The 13,545-nt window shown below is 34.5% G+C and overlaps 1 long non-coding RNA gene across 11 annotated transcripts in view; it reads left to right on the forward strand.

Moving 5' to 3' along the window:
- LOC141499891 (uncharacterized) overlaps nucleotides 1-13,545 on the forward strand; it is a 49,036-nt gene that overhangs the window by 14,355 nt on the left and 21,136 nt on the right. For 7 of the 11 annotated variants that reach the window (XR_012471784.1, XR_012471786.1, XR_012471791.1 and 4 more), the window contains one exon: nucleotides 9,324-11,463. This is a non-coding gene — a long non-coding RNA (uncharacterized LOC141499891). Of the gene's footprint in view, nucleotides 1-5,419; nucleotides 11,464-13,545 lie in introns of all 11 variants that reach the window. The other 4 variants (XR_012471789.1, XR_012471793.1, XR_012471788.1 and 1 more) reach the window with 4 other exon arrangements.

Consider the following 13,545-nt stretch of genomic DNA (forward strand, 5'->3'; position numbering starts at 1 on the left):
CATAATTCACTTGAAAGTTGAGAGAATTTCAATTTTTGCATAATGCTTTCTCTTTCTATCTTTACCCACCTAATTTGAAAAATATCATCAACAGACTGAAGAAAGAATCTTAAAAAAAAAAGACATAAAATGGCCCCTTCTGTCTCTTTATATTATCAGAGAGAGACTTCAAAACAGGTTTAAAAATATCATGATTTCAAAGATCTCTATAATTATTAATGCAATTTTACATGTAAAATATTTAATCCAGTTTTGAGAACTTATTACTAAACATACTCAAAGTCTGAATATCCATTAGAAACATTTGGAAACCAAATATACACACACATACATTCTTATAAACATATATGGATATATATTAAATCCATATATAATCCTGAAGCTTTCTCAAAGTCTACTACTTTATTAAAATTTAAAACTTTTACATCTTTATTCTATCCCTTTTGAGGATATGTTATCCCCAAACTATCATGATAGAATGAGATATTTTAAGAACCTAATCTTGAATAGGATAAAATAACCATTAACAAGGGGTGGCTAGCCTAAGAATTCATTTTACCTTCTTGCAAAGATATGAACAGGCTAGTTTAGATCTTCCCTAGAGTTAGGAGGAACTGAATTCAAATCCACTCTCAGACTCTTATTAGCTGTGTGACCTCAGACAAGTCACTTAATGCAGTTTGCCTCCTTGGTTTCCATACCTGTAAAATGAGTTGGAGAAGAAAATAGCAAACTACTCCTGTATCTTTAAAAAAATGGAGTCACTAATTGTTGGACACTATTGAAAAACAACTCAACGATAACAACATAGGCTATGAAGTTGACCACAGATTCAGATTAAAAACACAAGTTTTCTCTCATACTAGCATCCTACTATAAGTTTTAAGCTATTAATTAATATGGTTAGTATTATAACAACAAAAACTGTGCTGATTTTAGAAATTTTCTATGGAAGGAAAAAGGAGCAACATGTTTGTAACAATATCAAGACTATTCCTCCTTATCTCTGAAGGGCACAGACTGATTTGACATAAGCATTACAGGGTTAAACTTCCTTAGTTCTATTTGATTCCAGGTAAAGGTCCCAATTATCAATCAATCATATAGAAAAGCTTCACATTATTCATAGGGTATTAAAGATACTTTCAGAATTAATCAGGTAGGAAAATTTCCTGTTCAGAAAGGAAGTAGTCCAAAGAGGAAAGTAGTTTAAGAGCATCTTACCTCCACCTGTACAAAGCCGTCTCTTCAACTTTCCCAAGCACAGATATCCACCAATAGCAATTCACAGACCATACACCTTTTGGATAGCATATGACATATCCCATGAATTGACTTAATGAAAATTCAGACATTCATATCTGAAATCAAGACTCAAAACAATATCAAAAGAGAGTCCCCAGACTGAACTAGTAAAATTGCACTAATCATAGCTTCTCGTTAGTTTATTATTGTTTTTCTTATGTTGCAGTAATCATTAACATTAAGCAAACATAAGAATATATGAGGATGGTGGGAATGTAGCTCAGTAGTAGAGCTCATACTTTGCATATATATAAAACATCTCCAAGTGCTCTTCTGGAAGCTAGGCCATATAGGGGATATAGAACTAGGCCTGAAATTAGGAAGACCTGAGTTTAAATTTGACTTCAGTCACCTGCTTATTTTCTAGTAGATGAAACTTCAAGAAAGAGAGAAGGCTGTGCTGTTTGCATTTAACATTACTTCTAACTGCAAACCTTCAAAAATTTCTAAGATGTTTTTAGTAACTACAAAAGCCTTAAAACCATAATTTGGAAATTTAAAGTAAACATACATTTATTTCAGTTACAAATTTTTAATTTCTATTTTATTATACCATAAGATTCTACAAATGGGGGGGGGTCCTTCTTAATCTCTGCTAATCCAGGCTAGCTAGAGTTATGAAGGAGGAGAGAAAGAATATCATAGTTTTCTTTTATATCTCCCACTAATTCAGGTTGGTGGAAGTAGGTTCCTGCACAATATTATGGATAAGTTAATTTGGAGAGTTGATTCAATTATGAGACTTTATTAGTCTTCCTCGTGCTTCTAAGCTCCCTTTCTGCATTTCTTTACAGCAGTCTTTATGGGTGACCCGTGTTCACCAGATTATCTGGACAACTACTGGCCAGATACAGGCCAGGTATCTCAGGAGAATTGTGGAGAAAAACAGGAAGAAAAATAAAAGGAGAAAGACAAAAAGAAAGTTCTACCAAAGAATCTCCAGTCTAATTTTAAATAATTTTTTAGCAACTTTTTACCAAATCCCTGAGTGATCACTTCAAGGGGATTACTCATTTGTCTAATCAGAGCAGTATGGGCTAATTCTAACTCCATCCAAATCTTTCCCTGGGCTAAAGCAGAACATAGTTCTTCATTTTCTGGACACCAGGAGTCAGGGTCTGGACTAGGTCCAACCTGAATCTGAGGGATTCACAAGATTCTTACTACATTTGATGTGATCCTTGGGTCCTAGTTGGGTCCTGCCCATGCTTAATCCTAAAATCACAAAAGATTTATTCATTTTCTAATGTCTCAGAGAGGTTTCAGATTTAACTCCTTGAGTTAGCTGTTTATGAAATCAGTCCTCATTATATGAAATAGTTTTAGAAAGAAATTTATTGGGTCAAGAGAGTGAACTAGAAAGGAAGTAAGGTTTCCTCTTGTCTAAACTCTGAAAAGTTACTATTACATAAAACTTAGAAAAGCACAACTCATAAACTACATGTACACAGCTAAACAATTTTGAGGAGAGGGCAGTTTGAAAGTCATATAGATTGAGATACTTATGAGTAAATGCAAACATTCAATAAAATCTGAGTGAAACCAGAACACAAACAGGTAACACAAACTTAGGTGGCCTCAAAACAGAGAATTCTGGACAATAATGCTTTAGCTCAGGACCTGGAAGAATCCACAAAATATAATAATTTTAAAAATTAGAAAAATTTGAATCATTGATAGTAAATATAACCAAAGAAAGAGAGAGAAAAATAGATTTCATGGTGCTATCTCCAGAAATTCTAGAATACTGTAGTCAGGGAAACATTCTGGCCTCAAACAATCTTCATTTGCAATATAATAAAGCATTTCCCACAAGTCCCAGTAGTAAACCCCAACAATTGGCAATTAATATAGCCCCTTTCTATGTTTAAAGTAAAAATTTAGCTTTAATTTTTTTGTAAATTGAAGATAACTCCTTTAATTAGGGTTTTTTTTGCAAGGCAAACGGGGTTAAGTGGCTTGCCCAAGGCCACATGGCTACGTAATTATTAAGTGTCTGAGACCAGATTTGAACCCAGGTACTCCTGACTCCAGGACTGGTGCTTTATCCACTACGCCACCTAGCCACCCCAAGATAACTCCTTTATCCAATTTTCTGTTTGTGTGCTTATGTTTTCATCATTCTGAAGGACTTTTCAGATGAAATTTTAAAAGCATCATAAATCACAAAATTCTATATATAATTTTCCATGTGATTTCTACATGGCACTAACATATCCAGTACAATTTAGAGTTGGGGAAGGGAGGAAAGAACCTCAAGAGTTATCCATGTTCTTTTGATAGACATAGGTGTGTGATAGGTAGATAGATGATAGATAGATAGATGATAGATAGATAGATAGATAGATAGATAGATAGATAGATAGATGATAAAGCATTTAATAAGTGATTACTACTTGGCAAACATTGTGAGCATTGAGGATATATACACACAAAGAAGCAAGAGTCCCTGCTCTCAAGGAGCTTACATTCAAATGGAAGACGATATCACAGAAAAAGTCAGGGTGGGGGGGGTGGGGAGATGACAGAGGTATATGTGTCTTTATGCATCCATCATATCATGTACAGGGTGTGAAGATAGCCACAAATTAGCATACTCAGAGAGTACCCTATTATTTCAGGTTTGATGCTAGGAAGAAATGAAAGTTAAGGTTTATTTAGGCATAGCATAGAAAGGATAGGACAAGACTATTCCAGGTACTGCTCAGGTTGATATGGTTCCTCGCATTTCTACATGAAAATATGTTGGACCATTAGGGAAGGGTATGATTACTTGCATGGCTTCAGGGCAATCACCAAGACTGAAAGTTCCCAACTCTATGTAGATAAGATTTTTTTTATGTCCTTAGTCTATCAAGAAATTGTGTAAATATAGTTGGAGGCTATGAGGATGCTGTATCAAATATAACACGGTATGAGTATGAACCATCTCAGATAATCATATCCAGGGAGAGCTATCACCTTTCAGGGAAAAATAAAACTAATTTCCATAGAGGAAAATACTACATGTGATAAAGAGAAACCTTATAATTACATGTAGCAAGAATTCTGGACAAAATCACCTTCAGTTTTTGTGCTTGCACATGAAAAATTAGAAAACTTTGAGGTTTACAATGAGGAAATGTGGATTTTTCAGAATTATTTTAAGATTATGAAACAAATGTAATTTACCTGATTGTGGCTTAAACACATAAGATAAAAGTTTGGTTAGCAACCATAAGGTGTGGTCTTTTACTGAAAGGACTTAGATGATGAAACAAGAAATTAGGGAGATAAAATTATATACTTCAGAGCTGTGACAGAAACAAGCTTTAACTCCCTCTATATTGTCACATGTTGCCAAAAGAAGAAAAAGGGATGGAGGGGATATATTTGGCTCTCTATTGCCATCTGTTGTAGAGAAGAAGAAAACAGAAGAGAGAATAACAGACAGAGGGGTACTTCTATTCATTGCCACCTGGTTTTGCTGAGAAGTGAAGAAGAATCTTGCCAGAGGAACAGAATTGGAAAGGCTTTTTGCCAATCTTAGGATAAAGGCTGTAGGCCTAAAAGATCATAACTTCACTTCATTTAAAAATGTCAACTAAGTCTAAACCCAGAAGTAACAGACACTACAATTACATTCAAATTACAAGTCCAGCAGATCAATTTGTCCTTGACCAGTAAGGGATTAATCCAGCATAGTATAATCAGTGAAATTTAGTTGGAGAAGTATTTGTTTACTTGGAATTTAGATTCATCAAAGAACTTTGCAGAAAGGTCCTGAAGTTGAATGAGAATATCAAAATCTATAGTGCCAAAAGTATGACTTGCCCTGATACCTCCCTAAATGTCTGCCTTACTATCCTAGGACTCTAAGTGCCCACTTTACTCATAGGCAATGAGTTCTTTGTTGGGAGAGTGTATCTGAGGTTTATTCATGGAATAATATGTAAATATTGTGTTTCCTTTGTATTTTCAGGAAATGTTTTGATTAAGGTTAATTGACTATTAGTGGTTGATGGGTTCAGGGGAAATACACTCATGGGAATGTATAAGCTACACTGCTAATGGGGATAATTACCCAATAATGGTTATCTCTAGGTCCCTAAAGTAATACATTTCCTTCCTCTAGGGAAATTCCAACCTCCTAGAGACCGGTTGAAGAGAAATAAACCTCAGAGAGTGAGTGATATGATCAAGAGGGATATGATCGAGAGGGATAAATATGCAATTATCTTTTGAGTTTGACATTATTTTTATAACATATACAATTTGCATTAAAAATTATCACTCACTTATGTCTTATTGAATTTAATGGTATTCTGAAATATCCTAACCAATTGGCCTAACTCCAAATGTCAAAAACATGAAGTCATTTTTGGTATTAAAATTACCATGCAAAGTTAAACTAAAGTTGGTGAAATTGTATGCCTGTAATTTTTCCCCTGAACCAGGAACTGAATTTTTTTTATCACTTAATTAGAATTTAACAAAAACATTCTTATTTACATATTAAAGATGATAGTTCTGAGGAAGACAGAAATGGTTACTAGTAATATGAGCAGAAACCCCAAAGTATTGCCAATAGTTATAAAAATACTACACAAAAAACTAATGACCAAACGCAAGGGTTATGTTTTCCTAGTTGTTGAATGGCAAAGGGCAAATTAATTTGAGAAGTGGACAACTGGTTAAGACATGGGCTTGTAAGAATGGGATTTGGATTTTTGGATTAGGGTTTACAAAATAAGGCTAGCAAATTTCTGACCAGAGATCAAGTATACTTAATAAAAGCTAGTAAAAAATGTGTTTGTCAGTTATCTCGCTATTCTAATTAAAAGAACTTTAAACTAAAAAGGACAGGGGCATGGGGAAGGAGAAGGAAAACACTGTGTCGATCCTTAAAATTAGATACTATTAGGAAGGCAGAAAGAAGGAGGAAATACAACAGCCAAGGTTGCCAAGAAGTCACAAGATACAAAACCCCCAAAGAGGAGATAGTGATAAAACCTTTGGCCTTGAGTGCTTATACAAAAATATCCAAAGCATTATTCCAAGAAAAAAATAGAAGCCCAAATACAAGGAGATAGTTTTGACTGATAGTTGGTGAATTGAAATCCCGACTAGATAAATGGTACTGAATGGGTGTGTTATTTTAAAAAATAGTATAGTTAGTTTTAAATTTTTAAATTTTCAGAAAATGGAAGCAAGATCAAGTAACAAATGTTCTGTAAAAATATGGTCAAGAATGCCAAAGCTTGAATTTTGCTGAAGATGACAGGAGAAGCTAAAAGGACAAAGAACAAATAAGCTTATTTGATTTTTGTTGGGAGAAAAGGAAGGATATAGGGAGGGAGAGGATCTTGGTTTGGGGTGGACAGGATAATGACAACTGACAGAAGAGAAGAGATAGAGTTGTCCAATTCTTATTTTAAAAATCACTGTATTTTAAGAAGGAATTCTCATGTAAGAAAATCCAGGAACCAGAGAGTGAAGTATGATAGAGTATTTGAATGAAAATCAAAGGAAGGAGAAAAAAAAAGATTTTGTTATTGGAATACACTCGAAACCACCTGTATAGAAATAAAAACATGAGGAGTTTGGAAAACATATTACAGGCTTGACATGAAGCATGACATAGTAAGTATAGGGGACATCAATTACCCAGACATCTTCCCTTTCTGTCTCTGTCTCTCTTTCTGTCTTTGTCTCTCTCTCTCTCTCTCTCTCTCTCTCTCTCTCTCTCTCTCTCTCTCTCTCTCTCTCTCTCTCTCTCCTCTGCAAAAAGAGCAGAGTCACTAAGAACTTCTTGTCTTACCTTAGTGAAAATTTCATGTTTGAAAAGGTGGAAGAACCAACAAAAGAAAATTTTCTTCTGAATATTATTTTCATCAACAAAAAAGAACTGCTTACTGGGGTGGAAGTGATGGAAACATTGTAGGAGAGTGATCACTCTTTCCTAGAATTAATAATAGAGGAGAAGAATTCTGAGTACAATCTGACATATTTTCTAGACATTTGGAAAACAAATTTCAATGAGTTCAAGGGGTCTATGAGGTTTCAGGGAGATAATGGATATAAACTTTAAAGCATTATATATTAATGTCAGCTTTTTAATAATTATTATCATAATCATTATTAGCAGCAGCAGCAGCTTACAGTCCCCAGATCTCCAATATGATGAATTCATTCTCTGTACCTTATATGAATTTTTGCTGATTTTCAAGCAATGTTTATAGAACAATAAGTACAAGGGTGTGTTGGTAAAAGTTTAATGACCAGGATTAGGTGTGGGAGGGGAAACATATGTGCACACACTCTCAAATTTAATTTGTATTATTAAAACTTTCCTAAACTTTCTTATCAACAAAATATTAAATCAAGTCATGATTTGTAGCAATTTCCAATTTCCAAGGTGTGAATGTTCACAGTGTTTGCTGGCTCTGGAACACCCCTGGCTCAGAAGAAAGAAAGATACAATCCCATGGAGTGTTTCAGAGAAAATCAGTCCAGAATGGATGAGTAATGCTTAAGAGTGAAATTCTGAATACAAAGAGAAGGAAAAATGGGATTTGTCTGAAAGGACTTAGGTGGATAATACACAAAAAAACTCATCAACCAATTTAGAATTTTAAAAGAAATATGCAGAAAATAGAAGCAAGGCTAAGGAACAAATGTTCTGTAAAAAATATTGTCTGGAATACCAAAGCTCAAAATATGCAGAGGCTGGCAAGAGAAGCTAAAAGGACAAGGAAAAGAGTGTATTTGACTTATATTGGGAGAAAGGGAGGGATCAAAGGAAGGAGAGGACCTTGGCTTGGGTTGAATAGATACTGACAAGATAGAAGAGGTAGTTACTCAATTCTTATTTTGTTTCTCTTTTCTCTGCAAAAGACAATGACCTTGACACTGGAAACAAAAGAACAGAAATGATAAAACAGGGAGCTAAAGAGGGAAAAAATAATTATTTAGTACATATTATTTATTAAGTATCTACTATGTACTTTCATTTGACCTAAGATAGGAAAGAATTAGTAAGAGATCACTAAGCTGTTCTTGATGAGTTTAAGTCACCTGTCCCAGTTGGGTTACAACCACAGTTCCAAAAGAAATCTAAAAATGTGACTAGTGAGCTACTGTCAATCATATCTGAAAGACTGTGGAAAACAGGAGAGGCATCCCAAGGATGAACAAGGGCAATCATTCCAATTTTCAAAAAGAAATAGAAGAAAATGAAACCTGCAAACTATAAATGACATTTCCCTCATAGTCACATGGCCACAGTGATGAAAACAAGAGCAAATTACTTTGGTAAGAGCAAGTGAGTTTCCCTTTTTAAACCTGTACCTAGTTGTTGTCCTTTGTTCCCAAAGAAGATCAAAATGACATCACCATGTTGAATTCAAGGGACAGTGTAACTGACAGTAACTCAGAAAGCTCTACCACAGGTTGGGTACAAATATGAACATTTGGAGTAGAGATAACTAAATGTGCACATCTCATGTTTCTTTTGAGCCACTACAATTCTGATTTGCTTATAGAGTAGAACCTTATTTGATGCTACACTGGACAATCCTGTGCTAGTATCTTACATCTCTTACAATCAATTCCAAAATTCTACAGAGAAACTTTGAGAGTATCTTTTTTTTTTGCTTCTTCTGACTTCCACTTTAGTGCTTGCTTAGTATGAGTTCTCCATGAAATAGTCTTTTAGGAAAACTTTTTTGTCATTGAACAATTTTTCATTTATCATTTGTCATTTGAACAATATGGCAACCCATAGGAGTTGAGCTCCTTGCAATAGAGGAAAATTTAGTTTCAGAAAGATCTCAGTGAATGGTGCCATATCTTGCTCAGTGATTTTCAGATTCTTCATGAGACGATTCGAATGGAAGTGATTTAATTTCCTGACAACGTACTGATAGACTGTCCAGGTTTCACAGGCATATGGCATTGAGGTCAGCATAATGGCTCTGTAGACCTTCATTTTGGTAGGCAGTCTAATTATCTCGTCTCTCCCAAACTTTCCTTCAAAGCTTCCCAAACACTTATGCAGCTTGGCAATCCTGAATCAACCTCATCATTTATGTGGAAATCTTGGAAAGAATGCTACCAAGGTAAGTGAACTTATTGACAGTATTCAAAATTTCTCCTTTTGCTGTAAACAATGGTTCCACATATGGATGATGTGGTACTGGCTGGTGAACAACCTATGTTTTCTTGGTGTTGATAGGCCAAAATTAACACAAGCAGAAGAGAATCAATCCATACTTTATTGTATCTTTGCTTCAGAGGCTGCATTGAGTGCATAATTATCTTTGAACAAAAAAATCATGCACTGTGTTTTAGCCTTGTCTTATAGTCTTTTCAAATTAAATAATTTATGATTAAATGAAATGAAATAATTTGTGGTTAGCTGGCCTTGATGTTGTTCTTGTGCTCACTGAAGGCATCCAACAACATTGCTGAACACATCATGCTAAAAAGCATGGGACCTAATACATAGTCCTGCTTCAGTCACTGCTGATGGGGAAAGAACAAGAGCATCATCCATTATACAGAACCTATGTGATCATGCCATTATAAGACTGACTTACAATTCTGATGAACTTCTCTGGGAACAAATTTTGCCAAGATTTTCCACAAACCTCACAACTGACAGTATCAAAGGACCTTGGTCAGATCAACAAATGTTGAGTATAGATCTCTTTTCTGCTCCTGGCATTTCTCATGGGAAAATGCCATATCAACCATTCCCTTGCCCCTTTTTAAAACAACATTGGCTCCGAAGTAGATAACCATCTTTCAAGTGAAAAAAATCAGATTATTAAGTAGCTCTCTTGCAAGAATCTTGCCAGCAGTGACTAAGAGACATAACCTCTTGTGATTATCACAGAACAATCATTTCCTTTTTCTTTATAGAGATAGACAATGTAGGCATCCTTGAACTCCTGGGGGATGACCACCTCTTGCCATATAACCTGGAAAATTTAAGTCAGCTTTTGTGTAAGTAATGACCCCCTCTACCTTGTAAATCTCAGTTGGAATAGAATCAATTCTTTGCTACACAAGAGGAGTCTAATGTCATTCAAAATCTCTTCCTTCATTTGGAAGTTTGAGAGAGAGGGAATGACTTCAATCTGAAGTATACAATCTATGACTTCAGAATCAGTTAAGAGAACTATGGTGTTTATCATGTCCTTTATCACTAATAAAGGTCTGTCACTGAGCAGTTGAGATATACCATAGGTCTTTGGCCAAAAAATATAGCCTTCAAGGCATCATAAAAGCATTTTGGATTGTCAGAATAAAACTAAATTACTCTGTCTTCTTACCAAACCAAAAATTCTGTATTTATAAGTTTCATTTGCACCTCACTTTTTTTTTAGGTTTTTTTGCAAGGCAAATGGGGTCAAGTGGCTTGCCCAAGGACACACAGCTAGGTAATTATTAAGTGTCTGGGACCAGATTTGAACCCAGGTACTTCTGACTCCAAAGCCAGTGCTTTATCCACTATGCCACCTAGCCGCCCCTTACCTCACTTTTTTAATGAAGTTAAATCTTGCATCTTTGGGAGGGCGGAACTATTCTACTGGTGGAGTTTTCATTTTTTTGTTTAGCAGTTTCTGAATTTTCCCATCATTTTTGTCAAAGCAGTCTTACTATTTGTGAATGTTCTGACCCAGATGAGTAAATGCAATTCTGTACACCAAATCTCTGAAAGCTTCCCATTCCTTTATTGCTCCACTATTGTTGACTGAGTGTGGTTCAGTTTTCCCTCCAATGTAGCAACAAATTGTTCACACTTGGAGAAGCACTCTAATCAGTTGACTTTATATCTTCTGGTAATTGTCTTGCCTTGAGGTTACTGGTTTTGTTGAATAAGAATGTTTAGCTTGTATAGGATAAATCTGTGATCAATCTAACACTCTGTACTACCACATTGCTTTCATCCCTCTCACATTATGTTTTTCTCTTTTCCTTACAGTGACATAGTTTATTATATGTCAATTTTTACTTCAAAGATGCATCTACTAAATTTTATTGTGTTTAGGTAAATGGAAGACAGTGTTGGTGATGAGAAGGTTATGGAACGCACAAGTCTTCTGTAGAAAGTGACCGTTGCTGTTGCTGTTTCCAATTCCATTCCTCCCAAGAACTGCTTGCTATGTCAAGGTAGCTCAATAAGGGATAGAAGTATAATATAACAACTGAAAAAAAAACTAGTGAAATCTTGTGCATATTAGGAGGTTTGTAGTTTTAGGAAAATGAAGATAATAATTCAACTATTCTTGGTCCTTGTCAAGACTCATCTAGAATATGTGTCCTATTCTAGAAGCACAGTTTAAGAAAGATATTGATAAGCTGAAGAGTCTAGAGGAGAGCAACTGGGACAGTAAAGGACCATGATCATTCAAGACATTTAAGGTTGAGGTGAAGGAACTGAATATGTTGAGATTGGAAAAAAGAAAAGGCGGAGGGGACATGATAGATTTTTTAAAAAGTATTTGAGATAAAACTTGATCTGTTTTTCTCTATAGAGCAATAGCAGGAACTAGGGGTTGGAATTACAAAAAGTCAATTTAGGCTTGACAACAGAAAACAAAATAAAATAAAACAAAAAAAACTTTCTTAAAATTAGAACTTGTTCATAAGTTTTCCCTCCTTGTTAGAAGTGTTATATAGGTGTGGATTGAACTCCATGGTCTGAAGTGCCTTCTAACATTCAAACTCTGATTTTTATAAGTGATATGTCTTATCTCTCCCATTAGATTTCAAGGTCTCAGAGAATGGAAATCAATAAGAAAGAGAAATTTACTGGGTCATTAAAAATTATAAAATACACAATTTCAGAAAAAAAATCTGTGAAGATCTTTATGAACCAAATCAGAATGAAGTGAGAACTAAGAAAACAATTTATACAATGAAAACAGTATTATAAGCAAACAAAATTTTGAAAAATTTTGGAATCCTGATCAATGCAATCAATAATAAGCCACAAATCCAAAGAATGAAGATGAAACAAACTAGTCACCTTTGTGAAATACAGGTAGTGAGTTTAAAATGCAAGAAAGATAAACATTTTTGTATCTGACTAATGTAGGAATTTGTTTTCCTACACTATATAGATAGTTATCAAGAGATTTGGTTTTGCTTTTAATTTGCTTAGGATGTTTGGGGGGGATAGGGTAGTGAAAAGAACAGATTTAATTTAAAAAATACTTTGTTCCTTGAAAACATTAAGTTCAAGAGAAAAAAAGATCATAAGTTTCCCATGAGAAATTTTTTAAAATCATAACAAAGGAAATACTACTAGAAAAGTGCTCAGAATTTCTAAATACAGAAAACAAAGCACATGTGAGAGAATTTAAAGATAAAATAGTAAGGAAAAATTATATCCCTAGAAATATTAATAAAAAGAAAAAGATGATTAATGAACTGAATATTCCATTAAAATAGAAAATATAGCAAATAAATAAATGCAAAAAATAAACATCAAGGAAGAAATCTTTCAAATTAGAGTATAAATAGATAAATTAGAAATAAAAAGACTATAGAACTGATGAACACAACTCAAAGCTGTTTTTCTAAAAATCTAATATATGGAATGGTGTTTTTTTTATTTTGCCTGTGTAGATTATATATATCCACATGGATCAGTCTAAATGTGGCTCACAAAAAAGGAAACATGAATCTATTTCTAAAGTCGCATCATCATCATCATATCATCTTCTTCAAGGGAGATTTTGATTCCTACCAGGAGGGGAATCAAGAGGTTGAGGTGAGAGGCTGGCTACTCCATTGTCCTCACAGAAAGTTTACCAGACTAAAATTATATTAATCTGCCCCATCTAAATATTGTTAATATAGGGGAGAGAATTTTGAGGTTCAAACTGTGGTTCTGATTATTCTTCCTTAAAAGGAAAAAAAATACCTCAAGGCTTAATTCTCTATTCACTAAATACCAGTTCCACAATGAAGACAAGTAGCTAAATGCAAATAAGACCATTTAGCCAAGCCAAGGAGGTAACAGAAACCAAAGTTATGCAATACAGACAATCCACAGAGTGAAGGAGCTCCTGGAATGGAAATAAAATAAGAAAGTTCAAGTTCTAGAATTCATTCAGAGGAAAATTCCCTGAAATCCCTGATGTGTTAAGTTAAGGATAGGAGCAAGATCAAAGTTCTGGGTACTCTATATGCTGACCTCTCAGAGTTTTTCCTTTCCTCTAAGGAAAATGAAGAGAATCTGGAACC

This window comes from Macrotis lagotis, chromosome X, assembly GCF_037893015.1.
Source record: "Macrotis lagotis isolate mMagLag1 chromosome X, bilby.v1.9.chrom.fasta, whole genome shotgun sequence".
Taxonomy (NCBI): domain Eukaryota; kingdom Metazoa; phylum Chordata; class Mammalia; order Peramelemorphia; family Peramelidae; genus Macrotis; species Macrotis lagotis.